Source organism: Schistosoma haematobium, chromosome 3 (assembly GCF_000699445.3).
Source record: "Schistosoma haematobium chromosome 3, whole genome shotgun sequence".
NCBI classification, from domain to species: Eukaryota; Metazoa; Platyhelminthes; class Trematoda; order Strigeidida; family Schistosomatidae; genus Schistosoma; species Schistosoma haematobium.
The window spans coordinates 25,823,907-25,847,624 of NC_067198.1; the positions used below are offsets into that span (position 1 = coordinate 25,823,907).

The window sequence follows — 23,718 nt, forward strand, 5'->3', positions numbered from 1 at the left end:
TTTTTTGGAACATCTCCGTAAATTCCCCTGTTTTGGAAGACAAGATAAGTAAGGCCATATCAGATGCAAATTGATCACCAAGCAATTTAAAAACTGTGATTCACTCGCTCTTGAATCTTTGATATGACAATGGAAATAGCCTTAGTTTAGTCAGTCGAGCATCGTACAGGAGCTTTGCTGTTTCGGGAATCAACTAAGTTGCGGTTCTGTGAAGCTTTTCCAACAGCTCACTGTCTCTTTTTGGACAGGAACTAGCGGCTTGTATGCAACACGTGAGTTTAGGACACATGAATGCCATATACAAAGTCAAAAATATTTCAGCGTCGACTTGTAAGCACTTATCGGCAATTGCTAGATTTCAGATCAGTCAGATATTTTCCTCACGTCATTATGAAGCTCTTAACTACCACCTTCACTTTTATTGCTCTCCATATCTTGACGTCTTCAGCATATAACACAACATTGATGGTAATATACAAGAACGCACAAGAGGAACAACGATGGCCCCGAAACTACTCTGAAACACTGCGCTAAGCAAAGTTTACCAGCTAGACAACTTCGAGTTCACCTATACTCTTTGTTTGCGCCCAACTAGGAGGTATTTTATCTACAATAATAAATTGTCTCCTACTCCTCTATTAATTAACTTATATAACGATCGTTTGTAGGGGTCTTTGTCAAAAACCTTACTGAAATAAAGGTAGCTTACACCTACAAGTAACGTTCGGTCTTTAAGAGCTCACCAACTTCCACGAACTACTAATAAGTTAGTAAAACAGGAATAACCCGTTCTATAACCATTCCGCTTTTCAGAAAGAATCCAGTTTTCGTCGAAATAGTCATAGAACTCCTTATGAATAACCTTTTACAAACTTTTGACGACCACATCGATTAGGCTTACAGGTCCATAGTTTTCAAATTTGTGTCTAGTATCTGTTTTGAAAACAGGACTTACTATGGAGTTCTGACAGTCTACAGACAGGCATTCTACAGACTCCTCAATAATTTTTCATTTGTATGACTTTTTAGACCTACTAAGGACGGTGTTCCTGATCAAACTGTGAAAAACACGTTGGAAATAAGCTGAGTCGTGATGGTCCATAATGAGGACGCTAAATGGATGTTACATTTTATTTGTTGCAGACTGGGATTTCTTAGTAGACATATTCAAGAAACTGCTGGTGCCGTCTGATTCTAACGCGTAACAATTTACAACTTTAGCATTACAGTATGAACAAGAGACTTACTTTTGATTGGAGACTGAGCTTCGCAGATGAGACCACTTACTAAATCACATAAATGAGTGCATGGAATTAAAAGTTAGTATTTGTATTTACATGGAAAATAATCAAACTCGTTTCACAATGATCTGGCTTGTGAACATGGTACAAAATCATATCGTCAAATTGACATGGTAACCAGGCCAAGAATTTCCTGTTCGACCAGTATATATCTATACCCATGTTCTCTTAAACAAGGAACTAGTATGGAATGTCTCACTGAAATTGTTCTAAATCTGACCTATCTATCTGTGGATTTTCGTCGCTCAACAAGCCAAACAGTTATCCACCGTCCACAACCAATCTAAACGCAATATCCACTTACAACAAGAAATTGTTCACACAAAGTCTGTGTAATTTTGCTTGTTATGAAAATGACGATGACGACCATAATGGCACGATACACGGAATATCTGAAACTCTAATACGTTTTACTAGCTGATATTTGAATAGGTCTTGGAGTATAATCTGGGACAAAATGATAAGTTTGTATGGACAAGTTGCCAATCAAAATGTAACACTAGTCCAGAATGCCTCGTCAACTACCTCCAACCAACCACCATCAAATAAATTGGGAAACCAATTCTAGTAAATGAGTAACACTTGAAGTAACCCAAACCCGTTACGTGTGAAGTGATTAGAGATTACCCACAAATGTACTCACGTGAAATCAGTAAAGTGATGCCGTTTATTAGAAGGTTGTATTTCTGCAACAAATTACTTCCAAACTCAACTTTTCTGAGGAACACGTTTATTTGAACGTTTTTCTACGTACTGTTTTGATGGGAAACTAAACGGAGTGAACTGAAACATTCTCATAAGCACTTTCAGTTGGGTTACATTTAAGTAACATAATTGCGTTTTGTGATCCATTTTTTATACTATCGAAGGAGTGTAGCTTACTGAAAGCATGTACAAAGAAAGGTAACCTAAATGGTTTTCACCAAGAAATACACCTTACTTACCTCACCTACAAGCTCTACATTTATAACCCGTGAAGTACAGATAAATCTTTGAAAACTTCATAAAACGGTTTGCAATCTGATGTCTGATTATTACAGATGTTAAGGGTGGTAAAATGTCAGTCTATTTTTGGATATTCGTTGGAAAACTGACCATATTCTGCTAACAATCCTGTTTCGGCAGACAAGCGTATTTCAGGCTGGAGAATTCGAACGAACCAATCAGACTACGGTGTCAAGTTCACTCTTGCATTATAGATTATGTCAGTTCGTGATGAGAACTCCGATAATTCACTTATGAATATTCATTAGTCTTGTTAATTTCGTTTGCCATTTATAACTGCCTCACGTTATTTATCCAAAGTAACTTCGTAACCAAAAGTTTTTTCTTGTTGACTTAAGTGTAGTTAAGCATTATCCAAACACTTTTCTTCCACTGAGCGAGGTACAGTCCTTAATGCAATATGGCGGAATGCCAAGACGTTCAAGGTCTGCAAACGCAGACTGAGAAATGCGATGTAAGTGATTATCTGCAAATTAAGCCTCTTAATCGTTCTATTGTTGATATAAACACTCTGAATTTAGACGTATAGTAGATAAAAAGCCTTTAAACACTTTTCGGAAATTAAAAGGGTTTGTTTTAACAAAGAAAGAATAAATGAATTCGATCTCCATTCAGCGGAAATTTCCGATAATTGGCTTAGTTGTCATGACGAAATACACATTCTAGACACATCGTAATCTATTCTGATGCATTCTATCTTCTCATTTAAAGTGTGCAGCTGAACACTTCTACAGAATACATTTGAGCTGGGGTGGGGATGACATATTTGATGATATATATTTGTGTTCCGGTGTTCCTCGACCTTCTTTAGTTCTTAACTGTATGGTACGAATCTCTTCGATTATCCTGTTTTCTACCTCAAGGATCGTGTGGTTTAGAGCCAATATCACTACGATTTTGCTAAAAGATAACACGAAGCTACTACATTATGGAGTGTTTCGCCTTCTAACAATAGCTGTAAGAGTGAGAGAGATACGTTAAGCTGTGAGCTATCGAGCACATCTTACGTGCCCACGGGTATTTTGAATGAATTTCTTCTTTAGCTGTGAACAGCAATTTTGTGTTCTCTTGTCAATTTTCATGAGATTTGTAATTGTCTTGTAGCCGATATTGCAGTACGTAATAGTATGACTTAGTTGTTTTCCACATTCTGAGTGAATGTTAGGTCACTTTTTGCGTGGTTTTTGTATCTATCTTAACTCAACCAAGTAAGATTACTGTTAAATTATTTGAAGCTGAACCGGGCTTTAAAACTCGTAACATATGATTTGCCACCATAAAGGTTACTGGCGAACAAGGACGTTCATAAGTTGCTTAGTTAATGTACGTTGAAACAATATTGAGTTTAATCATTATTAAACATTATGTAAGTGTTAAATCTAGAGCTCATATTCTTAATATGCCGCGTATAAGTTGAACGCTTGGAAGCTAGAACCCTTCCAAGTCGCAAGTAAGATGACAAAATACAAGTGAAAGGAACGCTATTCCAAACAGTGTCATTTACGGTACAGAACTTTCAGGTATTTATAGCTTTCAGTAAAAACGAAATCATCATTGTAGTCATCAGATCCTCACATAGGGGTTATTAGCGTCTGTCTAATAGGGAAGCTACACGTAGGGATTCTCGAATATTCTTCCAAAAGACGGTTAGATAGAACATCGGCTATCTCTGAGCTTCTTAGAGCTTCCTCGAGTCCACTCTTGGACAGTCCTCACAACTCCCCCTTAAAAGCCTGTTGTGTAAGACATTTTTCTCGAGTCCACCTGAAACTTAGTCAATAAGTATGATATCGGAAGCAGTGTCGAGCTGAGGGCAGGCACGGTGACCGTCAACCTCGATAATTACATATTTCCGTCGACCATGTCCTGCTTGGATAGGTTCTACCATTATTTGGCTGGTTGATGCCTGGGGTTAAGTCTCCTGAAATGAAGTCGCGATGGACGACGATATATATTCTCTTTACTGCAAGATTCTTGATGTCCTTTCCGCTGACATTTAGTACAACGGTAGCTTTTATATGGGCAAGACGTTTTGTAATGCTACTCGCCGCATAGCCAGAATGAGGGTGGTGGCTGATTGTTTGAGCTGTCCTCCTTACGTACAAGAGAATCTTTTTGGCCATTTATTACCTACACGAATGGTGGCTGGCCACTATTTCCAACCGTAGAAGTGTCAGGTTTTAAGTTCACCAACCTCTGAAACTCACCAGTCACTTCTTGTAGTGTTATATTTGGACACTGTTCAATTTCGCTCAGAATTTTGGTTCTGACGTTGGCATCTTCAGGTGACTTCAAGCTGCATGCAAATACAAGACACTTAAAGTAGTCTCCTGTCATTGCTGATAATTTGAACCGCTCACGCTCGCGATTTAATATGCCATTATGTTGTACCCAGTCATCGTCTCCAGCTTTAGCCAACTTCAGACATTGGTAACGAATACTGAACAACGATGACTGTTCACAAAAAGTTTGTAACAAAATTACGACCGTTTGATTAAACGAAAGGTCTTTTGGGTTCTTAGAGAGAATGAAATCGGTGTAGCGCTCATGTTCAGCTGTGTCAAGTTCGCGTAGCAATACTCTGACCTTTGCGGCATCACCAAAGTTCTCTAGGTTGACTTGAATACATCTTCGTATTTCTTGAACCATGACTGAAATGTGACACCAGCGAAACTATCAAAATGAAGTTCATGAATAAAATCAGTATAGTGGTCAACATGAGACTTTAAAGGGTCATCTGTAAGGTCCATTTGATTCAGGTTCATTTTCTGGGTTAGTCTCTAGAATACGAATCTAGAATTGTTCGAAACGTTTTTCTTGTCGCTCCAACAAGTCTTCAAACGGAGCAAAGGTAAATGACCTCTTGATAAGTTAACCCTGTAGTCGATGGTGTGACTTCCACGTAAGATCTTATAGATTAGGCAGTTATATCATGACAAATCTACAAATTTAGGATTAGGTCTATTATTAGAGCAGTCATAATATAATAGTAGACCATAGTTCTACATTGGTGAGCCCAACTAAAGAAACGCAACCTATTATTGTTAATCCTTATATCCACCTTAACCTTCTCAATCGGTTTTTATTTTAGTAAACCCAGTATTCTAATAGTCCTTTGATTAATGGTCACATATATTATCGTAATGTTATATCTACTAGTTCACATAACTTACTAGCTCAATCGATAATAAAAGTTGATCATCTATATCAACTAATTAGCTCTGATGGTTCGTTAACAAGCTTTAATAGCATTTACATGCTTCAGCGACATAGACTTGTTTAAACATCAAGCTCTAGCAAATATGACCTGTAAATAGCGTGAGCATACATTGACTAACAATGCAATCAAGGACTAAATAGTTATCTGGATCTAATTATCAGTGTTCCGTCACCTAACACCTCATCCTGTTTTAAACTATGCACTATCCTTTAATATCTTTTCTTCCGACCACTGCCTGCCTAATTTCATATTTTCGAGTTCCATTGCCAAACAACAAGGATGACACTTCTCAAAAAAATACGGTGAGTTTCAGCTATAGGTTTTCTGCAATCATAAGGTCATTTTAGATGGCTCGTTCAATAACAACCACACAATTATCTGGATTCATTCGATTGCCCTAATCCGGGCGAGTGGCAAAAATGTCAATACCATCAAGCACCCTGGAATTAATTGCCATACTGCATGTTTTATTCTGGATACTTTTGGATCATTACTACTCACGAATGGCGTTATATATGTCGTCCACTGAATAATCTAATTTTCAAAAATAATCCAGGCGAGTTCAGCTATTTTACTTAATGATTTTTGTACTTAACATGTATATGTTTTCCAGTTGCTTTTGCCATATATTTGTAAGTGTCCCTAGGCTAAATGCATTAACTTCTTACGGAATGTTTATAACGCGTCATATTCCTGCCTGAAGTTTCATAAGCAGTCTTAACTTTAAAATTATCTTTCTGATCATGTTCATTATTTTCAAATTGTCATATACGTCAACAACCTGCATGTTAACCTGGCCCATACATGCGTTGCACTATATCTTCATGTCTTCTAAATTCAGAAATCATCTGAATCACATTTAACATTTATCGATAAACCCATAGTCGTTGTTGCTAATCGTATTTCGGTCTATGGATTAGTTTATCATATTAGCAGCCTAAAATGCGAACATAGTTTAGATAATAAGATTAAAAATTTAGGTACTATCAACGGCACTAGTCAAATAACTAAATCCCTAGGTAGCTGTTGGCTAAACAAACGTTTAAAATCAAAACTCCGTAGCCTACTAGAATTAACACTAAACGAATCTTTCTGAATTAAAATTTACAATTAAATTAGGCGTCTCGGATTCTTTAACGTTATAAATTTCTGATAATTTCGAATCACCTAAAGCAACAATGCCTATTTTTCCACTGACTTATCCTCAATCAACCCTATAACTAGTTAAACATAATAGTTTCAGGATATCGTCATAAAACATTGTCATGACTTGACAATCACGTAATATGATTGATAAAATTATGAAATTATTAACAAAATCGGTCAGCAAATTGACTTAAAATTATCACCAGTGTTGTTTTTCTTTTATCTTCATTCACTACAGATGATTACAGTATGTTTCTCTATCAGATGCTCACTCAGTAAATATCTCGAAACCTTGTCAGTCTAATTGATGGTTTAGCGACACAATCATGCATGCAAATAATCAGTATAAGTAATCGAGCAAACCTCCTGTAAACTGAAAACATCAATGTCGAATTTACCCCAACACTGACTAAGGTTCAAGCCATTATCATAGACATGAGTTGGGAGTGTACTCCCCTGGTTACAACTTATGTTCTCCTGTTAATCACATGAGCATCACTCACGGTTAATTATCTTGTAAAAACTTATTTAGCCAAATGCATCTTGCAGCACATCACCTAGTAATGTGACATATAGACTTAACTGATTTCAATAACTTATAATCACTATATCTCAATTGAATCGTATTCCGCCTCATGATAAACTGCATACTTGCAACTAACTTGTATGCCCAATCAGCCGGTAAGTATAAATATAAATAAATAGTCTATCGCAGATCAGAACATTGAATCTAGAGCATGTCTCTTACGAATACGCTCATGTTTAACGATTTGTTCCTAGCTATCTGTCCAAAATTCATATAATTAACACTAACGTATTTAAACTTTGTTTTGATCACCATTCATGTGTATTAGTAGTATTACTAAATTCTATCACGGTCAAGTAAAAATGAGGTTGAGAAAATATCCCCGTAACTAAATAAACCGTATCAAACTAACTGGAACACTAGTTGGAATTCTTCTCCACGGTATACTTTTGTTCCTTCAGTTAGCCTACTAATACAGATGCATTTGGAATTCAATTCATATGGACAACTTACCGGCATAATCGTTATTTGATTTTATAATTTAAACCAAAACTAATACCAATATTAATATTTCTACAATATTCATCACTTTAATACTTCTAAACACAAAATACTACCTATACGTTAAGTTATTAACCAACGGCTATTAACACGCATCGTTTTATTATTATTATTATTATTATGCCATTCTTTATAGTTCAAATAATCTTCACCCAAATTCTCATTTCAAGCGTTTTAAGCATGAAGGCAGATATTTTAAAATTATTACATGTATTTCCCGACCAGATGCTGCCGCTTTCTTTTGATTTATCTTTCAGCTTACCAATACCCAGAGGATTCTTATTATCCTTGGTAACCTCCGGCGCGCGTCGATCCCATCCAATTTGGTATCGAATCAACACACGTTGATTCTGGTGGGAGAGTGGTGTAGTGGCATTGGACAATAGCCACACAATCCACAAAGCTGTGAACACGAGACTACTCAGAAAATAGATATTCAATATTTAACGCGGAGAAATACCTAACAATGGAGAAGGCGCGAACAATAAATTGAATGGACTGAAGTTGATCGAGTGGCATGGCTCGGCCATGCAGGCGTGGTCTCTGCTGAATGTTACCTTATATCTTCTATTCATATTAAATATATTGTTCTTTCTCTAGCCTAACCTTGTTCTATATCATGTATTGGTAATTGATACGATACAGTGAGTTGGTGTAGTCGATGGTGTGACTTCCACGTAAGATCTTATAGATTAGGCAGTTATATCATGACAAATCTACAAATTTAGGATTAGGTCTATTATTAGAGCAGTACTAATATCATACTAGACCATAATTCTACAACCCTGTCGCCAGTTTTTAAGTCTAGAGCTCAAATTGTTAATGTGAGCATTCGAACGCTAGAACATCTCTTTATAAGACATCTTTTGTAAGCTTGGTGAACATACATCTTGTTTTTCACTAAAAATCTTTCTAGTAGTCACCTGTATGTGTTACTATGATGGAGTAACTTGTACATATAATGTAACGATCTCGTGAAACAATTAAACTAATGCAGTGCTTTCGTTTATTGTGAATGTTAATAAACATCCATTCCTTAGTTGTAATTTTGCAATATTGATAATTGTTTACTTTCGCAATAGTATGAACCATTTCAAATGCATGAAGCTATCATTCAGATGGATCTGTTTTACCTGTTTACAAGTTCTCTCAATCAAAAGGGCACTCACAAAGCAAACACTCAGTCGTTTCTGATTTTCACAAATCCGTCTGCATTGTCAGTATACCTCCTCACAAAATACGACAAAATTAAAAGTAACAGTTGAACAGGGCTTTATTGATACGTCATTACTACTGATAAAAGAAGAAAATCTGATGCGGATCTGTTTGTGGTTAGTTTACAAATGTGAACACCAACAACCTTTTATGCCAAGTTTCCACAGTTTCTAATGGTCCGAGATATGACTTTTTACTATAAAGCAGTCGACACAAAATAAGCGTTCGAGAAATCGGAGTCGTACCTAGTTGGTAATGATTCTTAAGTGATAATTGAAGACTTTTCTTCCAACATTCATAGCAGACCTCTTACCATCTGTAACCGGGATCTTTTGTTTGTACATTTTCTAGCTTTCGTGTTACTGTAGGAGGTATGTGTCACCTATCTTCGATTGTCTGCATTGTCCGAGAACATGATTAGGTATGCGGTTTGTATTTCGTAATTGGTTGAACTTGGCTGTTACATTTTGTCTTTTCACTTGGGCCGGTAGTATGTGACGGCACAAATACCGGCATGTCGCAAATTCTCGGCAGTTCTATTCGCAAGTGCCTGTATCTACCTCATAAGATCTGCCACATTCAATCATAAGACATTCGATCACCGTTTTCGTATTCCAAGTAGGCATAATGCATGTTTATGAGTTACAGTAAAACCTTCCTCCGTGGAGAGGATAACGTTGACTAATAATCGGAACTTCTTGTCGTAGTGTTTCGTACTGTAGATCACTAACGTAGATGGTCTATATGTAATGATTGGGAGCCTATTGAAGTAAGACGGGAATGGTGTGACCAACAGCTAACTTCGAAGTTGCATCACGTGGTTATCACCTAGCCAAATTTACTCGTTGTTCGTATCAAGATACTGTCCCTACTTTGAAGACCGCATAACATGAGGGACCTTACTACAGAAATATATTGGTTGGAGTAGGTACAACCGAAAGTATGGTCATCACCGCACGGGCCAGTCCATGTTGTAAGATTAACGGTTGCGCGTCGGTTGTCCTCGGCATTGACGGAGATATATGAACTGTTAGACATTGGGGGACCCAACTGTCAGACGGTTTGGATAGAACACAGTGACATTTTACTGACCCTATAGCACATGTAGCACTTACGGGTTATTTTCACGTCGTCACCAGTTTTCTTGCCGAAGGTATGGCACTACATCTGAAGACCGAATTGGTGATTCGCACAAAGCTTGTGTATCTGTAGTTGATAATTTGCACTCACAATACGTTGTTTTTCAGACCTTATAGGGTTTTAAACATGCCTGTGAGGTTCTGTAGAGCAATCGTTTTCTGAGACCAAGTTATGAACCAAACATGTAGACCGGGAAACAAGCGAAGGTTGGTTGACATTATTTGAGTTGATTTTGTGGTTTTATGGCATCCACAAGATGTTAAAACTGCATGTAATAATTATGAGGCAATGAATATAATCGATTTCCAGGACAACAAGAACCCATGGCTTGACTTCTTAACCGTCCCGACGAATAGTAATAAAAACAGTATTCTCATACACAAATGGCTATCTCCTTTTTCGTAGGAGCTATTTTATCCCATTTTTATTGATTTTATGGGATCATAAACTGGCTGTGTTTTTAGCAAATTGTCTAGTTTTGCTTGTGATAGCATTACTCAGCGGGGAGTGAAACCAACTCAACGTCACAAACACAATCTAAATAGGCATTTTGCATAATGAATTAGCATCAATATCACTGGTTCACGACATCACACTTGACCATGAGGAGCCTTAATTTAACATGTTCTGCCCCACAGATATCAGTGGACCGAATTTATTTCCCCGTCATCATATTGGCTGGTCAGCAACGCCACCCTCCCTCCTTTTGTGATGTTAGGCTTTCTTACTTTTGTGGTGTGTATGAATATTGCTTCAATCTAAGCTCCTTGTTGGAATATACTGTCTCTACTAGTTTCATGTCACAAGCAAATCAGATGGTCAAAGCATTTGTATTATGGGTTAAATATCCATTTGGTATATCACACTGCTATGAAGATAACTAATGGTATAAGTTATAAAACACAAGTCAGATTAAATGTGGTTTAGAGATGATAAGGATAAATAGCAAATCAAAGAATATGCAAGAGTTTAGAATTGCAAATTTTTGGGAGTAAGAAAACAAAACATTGAGCGACTCACAAGAACCTAAGACATTATGAACTTCTTATCATTGACCTTAGCTGATCAGCGTCCATGAGGTTGGTGAGTTATTTGAATACCTGTGGTGGAAAAAAGAGGACATGACACTTAGAAGGAATAATTCGGTGATCCTTTAACTCTCGTGGACGAACAGTGGCTGTCAACCAGCATTCTCAGTGAATTTATGTTCTGTGCAATCTTTTCCAGTTGTTTCCAGCTTCTTTTCATTCTTTTGAAGTCTGCTTAAACCAGAATGTATCTTCTCATTTCCATAGCTATTAAATTAGTTTTTCTGTCTTCCATGGCTTAAATAACCGTAAATATAAATAAGGTTTGTAATAGCTAAAAGGTGGCCGTCGGTACTTAACATGATAGATGAAGAATGCTGGAGGGCAAGATTGGATCTGGTATTCGTTAAGACGTGCACGATAACATTTGTACGTTAGTGAATGAAAAGGAGACTGCTGCATGAAACCCGTCAGACTTAACGTAATAATTTTAATGCAAACATGAAGTATTGAATTAATGAAGACACTATAAGAATATAATATGTTCCACTAAAAGTGCTGCTAACTTTGAGTAGAAACTAGAGACAGATAAAAATAGGACTAACGTGAAAATGTGTTACAGTCTTTGATGTACGCAACGCTAATTTCTTACGGCGGCAAATTCTGGTGATTATTACCATTATTTATAATATAATGTACTAGAAAGTCTCAATATGGTTACAGTGTATAATTTGTTACACATCCGTGTACACGTAACAGTACGTATATTTAATATATTTTCATCGCATGGTGAAGAAGCGCACATGTAGTAACTTCTAGACTGCTATTTTGTAAAGACTTCCGCATTCAGCCATCTGTGAAGCCGTTTAGTGTTGGACATTTCTAGGGTCAGTGAAATGTCACTGAGATCTAGTCAAGTCATCCGTAAGTTGGGTCACTGAATATCGAGCAGATCGTCGATGGTCGTCAAGATCAAGGGCAACCAACAAGCGTCATTTAATCGTATGTTGTGGACTGGCTCATGCGATGGCAGTTCCACTATATTCTCTATATTCATTTTTACTAAAATGTTTCCGCGATAGCGTCCTTTGCGTTGTGCGGTCTTCAAAGATTCCATAGTATCTTGGTGTGATGAAGGAGTAATACACACTAGGTGCTGACCGTGGGGTATAATTTTGACATTAACTGTTGATCACACCACTCCCGTCTAACTGGAGTAGGCCCCCAATCATTCGACAGAGGTTAAAGTTGGTGATGTACAGGTTTAAGAGAGAAACGTTTTGGCACTGTCGGTTGCAACCCATACTCATACCATACGATCTCTGAAGCTAACCATACAACTAATGCAAAGATTTACATTCAACAAGAAATGTGAGTGATGTGTGACAGAAATGTACTTCAACGCTAGCTTGATTAAAGTGTCATTTCAATAATGTGATGTCTGATGGATTATGTAAATGTGACTCTAATACATCTAGTATTTCCAAGATGAAGACAAACTACGAAGAAGAACTCCAAGTAATCGTAATAAAATATGAACAATAGGGACACATATAATAAAAATTGGGATAAACACCAAAAATTCACTCCACATTACGTATATATTTTAAATCCAAACTAAGGTTTGGACTGAAGAATAGCTGTCTAGATGGGTTACATACGCGCCCTCGCCTGGTTGAAACCAAAACAAAGTGACTGGGTAAAATGACGGTTCTGAAATTCATTATAGATTTCTATGTACACTGTTACCCAAATAAATATGACCACCCAGCTATTCAACCAATAATTGTTCAAGCAATCAAATCTAAATTACAATAAATAAGGAGGTTGATAAAGGATGTGAGAAAATTACCAGTCGCAACAAACAAATGTTGTTCTATTCTGTCTGGACAGACCGCGCACAGATTCGTTCAAAAGATAATTTTTGCTTGCTTTATAACACAGTGTTTCCAATTCTGGAAGAGTGTTTCGATTCACAACCAAAATATATATATATATATATATATATATATATATATATAATGGTTCTGAATGTATCTGTTTGACACGTAAAACCTGAGTAAATCCCTGAACCCACCATTTCCCACACCCCTTTTCAGATATAATGGGATTTATCAATCGGGAGTGATTATCATTGAACTTGACGAAATTCAGAGAATTACTGCATGTTAAGAAGTCAGTTTTCCGAACATTTTATTACGGTTCAGTGGTCTTACTGACTTCGCAAGGGTACTATAGGGAACTAAAAGATTCACTATATTTAAGATGACTAATCGTGACAGACAAGTAAGACAGTTTTACCGAGCTTTGTCTTAGGAAACCACATTTCACGTATTTCCTTCACTTATGTTCCTGTACCATTCGGATTCATAAAGATATTGCAAAATGACTCCGATCGGATCAGGAAATTATAGAATTTCGGCCACCTGCTTTTGGACGAGGTTTCTAGTCCGTATCTTAGGTAATACAGTTTGTCTACTATTTCGCATTCGTATACTCAATCTATAAATAAAAGTTTGGAAAAGCGACTACTGACATCCTAAAGATGTCATAGGTATTCAGAGTTTGGCAACATCTTTACACATTCCACCTTTATGATCAAGGTATGCCAGCTCAGTCAAATCAGAAGTCAGAAATGAAGCAGTTCGAAGATTTATCTGGAAAGCTATCGACATGTTGAGAAGCGTTTGGTCGAAGTTGGCTAACAGTTGCAAGGGGTTCGTGGTACGGCGTACCAACTCGTGATCTGTTGAGGGTGCGTTACCGAGCGCATCTATCTGGGTGTGCCTAGTAGAACCAATAGGATCAATGACAATGTCGGGGACTTACAGGACTATTTATTTGGGGATTTATTTACCGCTACAGACTTCAACTCGTAACATGAGAATATGGAACCAAGGAGCCACAAACGCGAAAAATAAACTACAATTGAACAGTCCTTCATTTTCAGAACCAACTTCAGGATTAAAAAGGTGCTCTAACGGAGTCCTGCTAAGGTAAAATGAACTACTGGTCAGTCAGTTTAAATTTATATTTTGTCTAGGTCGGTGCCTACAGTAACGTAGTCAATATTTTGATAGTGACACCTGTAACGCATTCGAATTGTTGCTACCCTGAAACCTAGTTTCTCATATTGTCTTAGTCATGTGCCATTTTCACTATGAATTGCCTTCGAATGTTTTTTATGGCTAAACACAATAGATCCATGTGTTATTAGTTAGTTATCTGTTAATTTTTGTTCTTATATTCTAGGTTTCTTCAGAAAAGACTCTTCTTTCTTTTTACACGCAACACACAGCGTGCCTTTATGCCGGAAGCTAACCTCTCAGTATTTGCATCGCGCTTTTTATTCTACACGTAAGACATTTCCAGCAGTTGGATTGAGTTGCACATTCCTTGTTATTATTAGCAACTAAAAATTATGCCTGCATACTCCTTCGACTACAAGTCCTACATGACAAACAACCTGTTGGGACATGACCAGGATATTCACTATAAAATGTCTAAAAAGATTGCACAATTGACAAAAGTGGTTTGCATGTTGAACTCACGTGGTGAGGATTCTGTTGATCTACTTAAGGAGACTTCCAAGCAACACGAAAATGAAATTATCAAACTAAAGAGTTCCTATGAACTGAAACTGAGAGATTTAGAGCTTAGACTTGAAGAGGAGAAAGGATTCGGGAACACCATAGCCTTCTTAGAAAAGAGTATTAGTGAAAAAGAGTTGGAAATCATCAACATGGAATCTGTGAGTTATTTGTAATAGTTGAGTGTATTGTAATTTTTTATGCCGTTGCAAAGTGAAGTTAATCACGCCAGACCCAAATTTAAACTTTATCCAACTTAAACTTTCACCTCTCCAGGCCAACTGGTTATGAAGGTTCCTGAAAATAAACCGGGTGTATAAGATGCTCATCACTAGGCATTCCACTTTCACAATCAATTACAGTTATGAAAATTAAGTATTCAAGGAAAAATATAGCAAAAATGTAAGCAATAAAATAAAATTTTTGACAACAATTTAGTCACCGTAAACAGGATAAGCTATTCATTACTTATGGATGCGTTCTAATAACTCGCTTCTGTCTGAAGTTTGCGTTAATGATGAAATTTGGTTAAACAATGATAGCTTCACAATAAGACTATCTAACACAGAGATGTCAAATCAAGAAAAATCATTATCATGAGTTACAAATCGCAGCCATCCGAGGTCTGAATACTTAGTAACAATCTGGATGATTTATATCACATTTCTGATGTAGCCACATCCCCGAAGCACTAGCAAAATAACACTTCACTCGCCGTGTTGAGCATCCGTACAATTTAACTAATAATTCGAGAAACATTTCCAAATTAGGTGATTTGACGGTTTATCATGAGCCTTTTTATGGAGTGACATAATCATTTTAAAGCGGGTGAGTAGATAAGACAAAAGTTACTTTACTAGAGTGTTTTTACAGAAACGATCAGAAACCTCATCCAGTAAACTTCCTTTAGCTTATATACTCGTCCTAGTAAATCTGTTTCTCAGTTGAGTTATTAGGTAGCTGCACGGTCAGTGCCTTAAATCTGGGACACAACATTATTAGAGCTTCAGAAGGAGTCGGAAGAAGAACATAGTGTTCATAAACATTTAGCGATGGATGTTAAGTGGCTAAATTGTGGTTGAGTTAGTCGTATTACAACTTTTCTATTTACTCTGAAGTTCAGATTTTATAGATTCATTACTAGTTTATTTGTAAGAACTGTTGATAAAATCTACAATAAAACATATTAAAGCTACCCTCATGTGTAATAGCATTTTAGGGGCGTTGCTCATTTCTTTATCTGCCACAAGAAAACATATCAAATTAAAACCATCACTTTACAGACTGAAGCACTTAGTTGTCAAATGGATATTTAATTTTATTCACGTCAGAAGTGCAATACATATATATCTTATCTATCATTTGGAGATTAGTTTGCTTAGATCAACTCTTTGATAGTTATGTAAACAGAATATACTCACTGGGAATATACTTGTTGACAAATGTTTAGCAATTAAAAATAATCATTTCAATAAATGAAACTAATGATGGTATCCTTTCAGTTTCTCATGAATTTCTAGATAGTCTATAATCTATCAATTACCACTCTTTATTACTATTTCTGTTAGTCCTAGTTAAATGCTTGGAAAAAGTTCATTCAGACTAATCAATCCTTCAGAGTTGATATATGAAATAGTTGTGAAACAGCGTCCTACCAGGTTAGCTTTGATTCCATATCTAAGAAATCTTCGGTAATTGTCGAAACGACATTTTGATCATAAACGTCTAAATATTTTGTTAAAATACTAATATAAACTTTTAATTTCGATGAAATTATTTTCGCGGTCTAATAAGTTCTTATATATATCGGCTGACCTGAAATAATTCTTTATATCCCATTTCAATAGCTTACTTACTTACGCCTCTTACCTCTCGTGGAGAAGCATAGGCTGCCTACTCGCATTCTCCATCGGTTTCTATTCTGGGCAATCCATTATATTTGTTTCCAATTGTTATTCATCTTTTTGATGTCTCTTTCCAATTCTCGTCGCAGTGTGTTCTTTGGCCTTCCCATTTTCCGTTCCCTTTTAGGATTTGAAGTTAGCACTTGCTTTGTGATCCAGTTTGATGATTTCCGTAATTTATGTCCTATCCACTTCCAGCGTCTTTTGCTAATTTTCTCTTCAGCTGGAAACTGGTCTGTTCTCTCCCACAGTAGACTGTTGCTGATGGTATCCGGCCAACGGATATTCAGCGTCTTGCGTAGACAGCTGTTTATAAATACTTGTAATTTCTTGATGATAGTTGTAGTAGTTCTCCAAGTCTCAGCTCTGTACAGTAGAACTGTCTTGATATTCGTATTGAAGATTGTGACTTTGTTGTCTGGCAGTTGTTTCGAGCTCCACATGTCCTTCATTTGTAGAAATGTGGCCCTTACTTTGCCAGTCCGTGCCTTTACATGTGTATTAGACCCCACGTTGTTGATCAATGATGCGGTCCAGGTACGTAAAACTCTCTATCTCTTCCAGAGGTCTTCCATCAAGTGTGATTGTGCTGGTATTCTCCGTGTTGTATTTGAGGATCCTACTTTTTCCCTTGTGTATGTTGAGGCTTACTGATGCAGAGGCTTTTGCTACACTGGTTATCATGACCTGCATTTGCTCATGTGTATGGGATAGAAGGGCTAGGTCATCTGCGAAGTCCAAATCGTCTGTTTGTATCCAAGCTGTCCATTGTATTCTGTGCTTTCCCTGAGATGTCGAAGTCTTGATAATCCAGTCAACCACCGGAAGAAAGAGAGAGATAGAGTAAGCAGACTTGCCTGACACTAGTCTTCACTCGGAATACGTCTGTCAGCTGACCCCCATTCACGACTTTACGGTGTAGTCCGTCTCACGGATTCCGTATGATGCTGACAATCTTCTCAGGCACACTATAGTATATAAGAAGGTTCCATAAGGTCCTTCTATCCACACTGTCAAACACTTTCTCATAGTCGAAGAAAGTTGATGTATGGTGACGAATCCCATTCAATTGATTGCTCAAAAATGATCCGTAGTGTCGCGATTCGGTTTGTACACGACTGATACTTACGGAATTCGCCCTGTTGATCTTGAAGCTAGGTGTCTACTGCGTCTTTCATTCTGTTCAGCAACACTGTTGAAAACGTTTCTGGATACTGACAGTAGTGTGATACCTCTGTAGTTCTCACACTCTCTGGGATCTTCTTACTTTGATATGTCGACGAGGTATCCTTCTTTCCAGTCCATCGGCACTTGGTCTTCCTCCAAGCGCTAGCCATAGGAGAGTCATAGGTAGAGCTATTTCAATAGCTACTTCAGAAATACTAAATTGCCTTCGAATTACTACGTCTTTTGGCAAACACCTGACAGCGTTAAGATGTAATCTTCCTTTTTATGATTGAATATTCTTTTGGTTTATGTTTTTATTCGCTGATGCTTCACAACAGTATGTTTTGTTCCATATTAACGGCCTCATCTACGCACAGGCAAACCAGAGCTCACAATATCAATCCAATATTTGATTTATATGGACAGAAATTTTGAAAAAAACTATTCATTTCTAACCGAATGACGACAGGTTGACGATATTTTCTGGCAGTTTACTACATATTTTGTTTTACTTATACAAAACCTGGAAAGAATGTGTTGTCTAGCTCTCTGTTTGCTGATATATACAAACGAAAACGAAAATCCACGTATACATATAAATATGGTCCAGATGATCTGGAATCCTACTTTTCTTTGTCACATTTTGTTTCCTGTTTTCTCAAGTTGTGATTACTCCAAATGGACATGATCATTTAAGTAAGAAAGAATTGCTCCATATACAGTGTGCTATTTTAAAGTTTGCATCATCATATCGTGTTTCGATGCCTATTTATATAAGAGAATCTGATATACTGGAGTTTTTTTCACCTGTTCTTGCTGTTTGTTCTTTAGACTGTAGTAAGTCTACCCAATAAAATAGTTGCCAAGACGTCTAATAATCATAGTTCTGTCATTATATTGAATATTAAATTTTCTAAATATGCTTTTAGTAACATAAACAAATAAAATGAATAAATACAGTTAAAACATGACTACATAGAGAGTTTGACTCTCAAAGGATGTCTATTGACAATGATATATCTAAATGAGTTCATCCTATAAACATATTTTCTTGTAGTAGTATGATTTGGGGAGTAAATGATACAAACAAATTTGCTGTTTGTTCTCAGAATAAATGAATAACATTTGAAAAAAGTTCTCATTTGTAATATTTCAATTGAACAGAAATGTAGTCAGCTAATAAATGAGCATCATTTAAAAGAAGATATGTTGAGAGTAAAACATAGTGAAGAAATAATTAAACTACAACAGACTATTACTGAGCATAAAGAAAAATATGAAAAAGAATTAAATACAATTCGATGTCTTGCTGAACAGTGGAAATCTCACCAATGTCCAAACACAGAACCGATTCTTAACGAGAAATTGCAACTGGAATGTGAATTTCAAAGATTACAAGAGAAGTATTCATCATTAGAAACGGAAGTAGAAGGTAAGTGTACAAAGTGTTTGTAAACGGTCCCCAAAATACAGTAAAGTTAAAATATAAGCCAATTGAGATGCTTAAAAACCAATGTGTAAATTATAAAACTACTTAATGAGTCGTTTGAAATTTTAGTCAACAAACCAACAGGTGGATTATTTCTTTTCGCGGCTATTCGGATGGGCCATACTTGAAAACTAAGTGGCCACTAAACTTTAATTGTAAACCCTTTATATTTAAAGAACTTTTATGGTATATAAATAATGAAGCAATGAGAAAATGCATTTGAGGATTGACTTTCGTTTTCATACAATCCTGTGTAGGCATTTCGTGGATCAAGTGACTTTGCTACTAAGATCGTTTGAGCAATTGTGTTTTACATGAAGCCTGTATTAAATCGAGAACATGACTATCATAAATACATTTAGGTGTAGGCATTATTCAAACAAAATACAGTTGGATGTTTAATCGCTTAATAGCATTTAGATACTTAAGCTAGAGAAGTTTCGGTGCTGTAGTTATAGAAAAGTTTATTCACATTCTGATGGTTAATATTATTGTAATTCGTAAAATTCCGAAGCCCGAATGATGAAATTTGTCTGGATATACGATATTATAAATAATAAGAATTTATAGATCATAAATCATACGATATTCGGGCCTTGATAATGATTCTAAAGGCATAGAAAAGAAAGCTCCCTTCTCAGGCGTATATAGAGTCACAACACAAATCATAAATCAAGGGACAAAGTACTGTATTGTATAATGGATAGCAGCGATTAAAGAAGATAAATTCACATCTACCCATCGAAATGAGGTAAGTTGCTAAAAAATTAGTGAGTTTCAACAGGTAGCATATACAGTAGATACTAACCGATGAGCGAAAGAAAAGGTAATATTACATGTAGGTAAACGAAGTAAAACGATAGAATTAAGAGTATACATGGATGGGGACAGTAATTTATATCGAATTGAAATAGACCCCACGTTCTGCAAAGTCGACAAAAATATCTGAAAACAACATAAGCTACTGAATATTAGTAAGTAGTATGATATGCTGTAGGGTAATCATTAGAAAAGATTAGTGCTAAACAAATTGAAGACAATGTAACAACCAGTAGAAATCGGAAACTAGTGTGCTGTTGTCTAATGGTTATTTTCCACCCGTTTTCTTTTTAAAGCTCAAAGATGAGGCTCAGGATGCTTGAGATGTTTGTCAGAAACAGTATTTATCAGATCAAGTGACTTATTTCGACAGAATTATGCATTTGTAACTCCACTTCCTCTGTAATATTATTGAGTTTTGTCCTAAAGTTGCCTCGGAATATCGCAACTGGGACAACTGGTTTGTTTGATGGATATTCAGGTAGCCCTTCTTTAGGTAATTAATTCCTTAGCATAGAAGTATATTGTAAGTAGGCTATTGCTACAGACAAAACCTAACGGGATATTTTGTGGTTACAAATAATAACAGTTGTTCATTATGCTACGTTATTTTGTCTGCTGATAATTTTAAGAGATTGGTGGATGTCAATAATATTTTCAATGTTAATTTAGTGAAAAGGTATTGCACTCTTTGGAGCTATTAAACTATTTTAGTCTTAAATTTTTTGGAACATGATTGTAAATGAGAACATGTACTCTTGCCTTCGTTTTTTAAATGTATATGCCTTCTGATATACGAATAAATTACCAAAATTATCAATAGACAGAATAATATAGCTTATATTTGTTCCAATGAAAAAGTAGAAATTTAAAAACTCAAATAGGATTTATATGCCTAGAAAGAAATAGTCATCAGTTTATCATTCTCTTACTCGCTCATTTCATCAAACATGTGTAAACTCTTCAAAACTTTCAGAATTATCACATAACCCATCTTATCAGTTAAGGAATCTAAATAATTACTACTTCACCACTCTACGTTTTCTACGTTTATGTTCAAACGATCTTAAACTTTTGTAAACTCTAAATCTTCCATAGCTACTACCTAATTTTATTAGTGTCCAAACTCCATATATATGTTACTGATAACTGTTGTTATTCCAACTCTTCTTGACACGTGTCTACTACTCTGTGTTATATTACATTTAAGTGTTACACTTTTACATGAATACATTTATAAGGCTCTGAAAATAAACCACAATATATAATGAATTTACATTACTCTGTATTAATTGTTATTTTGGCTTTATTCAACTTCACAAAACGGATCAACTGTAGGGAACTTATATTTCAATAGTTTTCAAAGTAGTTGGAAGTTATCAGTGTCATTTTATTTTCTTCTTTATCAATATACTTTATGAAATATAGAATGTTTACAGTCTGTAAATTATTTGTATTTAATATCAGAAAGGGGTCAATGTCTAACTTCAACCAATCCACAAAATTGAGCCACACGTTGACTATTGTCTTCAGTGAGTTACTATCTCACAACAGACCCGATTTAACTCCACTGGTCACTGTTTCCCACTAGAACTCCTGGAAATACCTCTTGAAACCAGCTACTAGTGAGCATACGCTAATTAGTATCAGAAAGTGGTTTTTGTGGATATTATAGTAATTTAATAGTTGAGATCATGTGGCTAGAGGTTAAGCATTCGCTCACAAGATCTATAGGTTCTGGTCTCGAATCCCGCGAGTTGGGATCGTAGGTGCAACTTGACGAGGAATCTTAAAATAGGACAAAATGGTCACCCAGTGTTCCCAGGTTTTCGAGGGTAGTCTAGCTTCAATTGACTTATGATCTCAACTATTTGCATTTAATACATTTTTCATTCCTTCCATTTAACATATAAATTTATATTATAATTTAGATAGAATCAAAGTTCTTACAGATGCGTATGAATGTAAAATTCAAGAACTTATCAAAAATATTAAAGATGAAGAAAATAGAAAAGAAAATGAGCTATTAGAAATCAATAAAAAACTTTTACAAGACTTAAAAAATCAACAATATATCTATGATCAATCAATTATTAGACATAATCAAGAAAAAAATGAATTAAGCAATGTTATAAAACATAATACAGAAATTAATTTAAACAATATTTGGCAAGGTCGATTAAATCAAGAAAGAGAAGAATTTCAAATAGAATTATCAAAATTACATAAATTAAATGAAGAAATCAAGTATAATTTAGAGAATCATATTGAAAGTTCAAAAGTAAAATATGATAAAGTATGTATTGATATATATATGTACTTGGAATTCTTCGAGTATTTATCAGTATAGGGGTTGTGAATATTATTGTTTTTGATTGAGATCATGAACCGATTGATGTTAGACTACCTACTGGACCACTGAGCCACCATCCAATTGTGTTAGTGCCTAACATCAACCAATCCACGAAATTGCGCGACCATCTTCCATCATACTGACAATTAACATATGCTCACTGGTGACTAGCTTCGTGAGGGAATTCTCAGAGTTCTAGTGAGAAGCCATGACCGGTGGAGCTAATCCCTGTCGGGTAAAGACAGGTATCTACCGTAGTACAATAGAAGATGGTCGCGCAATTTTGTGGATTGGTTGATGTTAGCCACTAACACCACTGGATGCCGGTTCAGCGGTTCAGTAGGTTAAGCGTTCGCACGCGGGACTGAAGGCCATGGGTTCGAACTCCGCAGGTGGGACTGTGGATACGCACTGCCGAGGAGTCTCGCAGTGGGACGAAACTGCCGTCCAGTGCTTCCAGGTTTCTAACGGTGTTCTAACAACGATCGGCCCATGATCTCAGTCGAATATTTATCATTGTACATTGAATTATGTCAAAGCACTGAACGTTATCCCAGTCGGTCGAAAAGTAAATTCACCATTGACAATTGAATTGCATTATTTAGATGAAATAATAGACGGACTTATTATTGACTGAGAGAGTATTTAGTTTAAATAGTGTCAAGATCGGATAGGGAGTAGAAATCAGAATGGAATTTGACTTTAAACATTTGTGTCCATGACTCTAGAAAAGCAATAATCTTTGATTTGTTTCATCCATTTCGGTTGCTGGTTTGGTGGTAATTATATGATCACTGGATTACTAGCTGCCATTGTGTATACTCAGGGAATTAATTTTTTTTTTGATCTGTAAGGATTTTGTGTACTTTTCTTGTGGTCCATGTTCTTTGAAACCATAGTTCTTCGATGTTGCGCTTGCTTATTTTGTCTGGTATTTTGTGAATGTCCTATATATATGAAAAGAGGTCAAATCAAAGTTGTCTAAAGAAATTTATTTAATCTCTGTGAAAAATTGAAGTTACCACTTATTGTGCTCTGTTTTAAATTGTTTAGTTTCTTCTAGTGTACATGAAATTCAAGTTTACAAGTCGTAAGCCATTTCAATTATTTTCGAGCTGTTGCCTTAAATCTCAAGGTACCAACTACATCTCGACAAGCGCCGTCATAAAGTTTGCTTGGATCCTTCCATATATATCTTCAACACAAGGTCAAAAACCTAAAGTAGCATGATTGAGTTGTATTTGCATCGTCGAA

At 36.0% G+C, this 23,718-nt stretch overlaps 1 protein-coding gene across 2 annotated transcripts in view; it reads left to right on the forward strand.

Annotated features, from left to right (window-relative positions):
• Positions 1 to 14,008: 14,008 nt before the first annotated feature.
• MS3_00005362 (uncharacterized protein) overlaps positions 14,009 to 23,718 on the forward strand; it is a 43,620-nt gene continuing 33,910 nt past the window's right edge. For both annotated transcript variants that reach the window (XM_051213421.1, XM_051213420.1), the window contains exons 1-3: positions 14,009 to 14,138; positions 14,186 to 14,893; positions 18,968 to 19,235. The gene's annotated coding sequence lies outside the window, so the exon portion shown is untranslated. The remainder of the gene's footprint in view (positions 14,139 to 14,185; positions 14,894 to 18,967; positions 19,236 to 23,718) is intronic.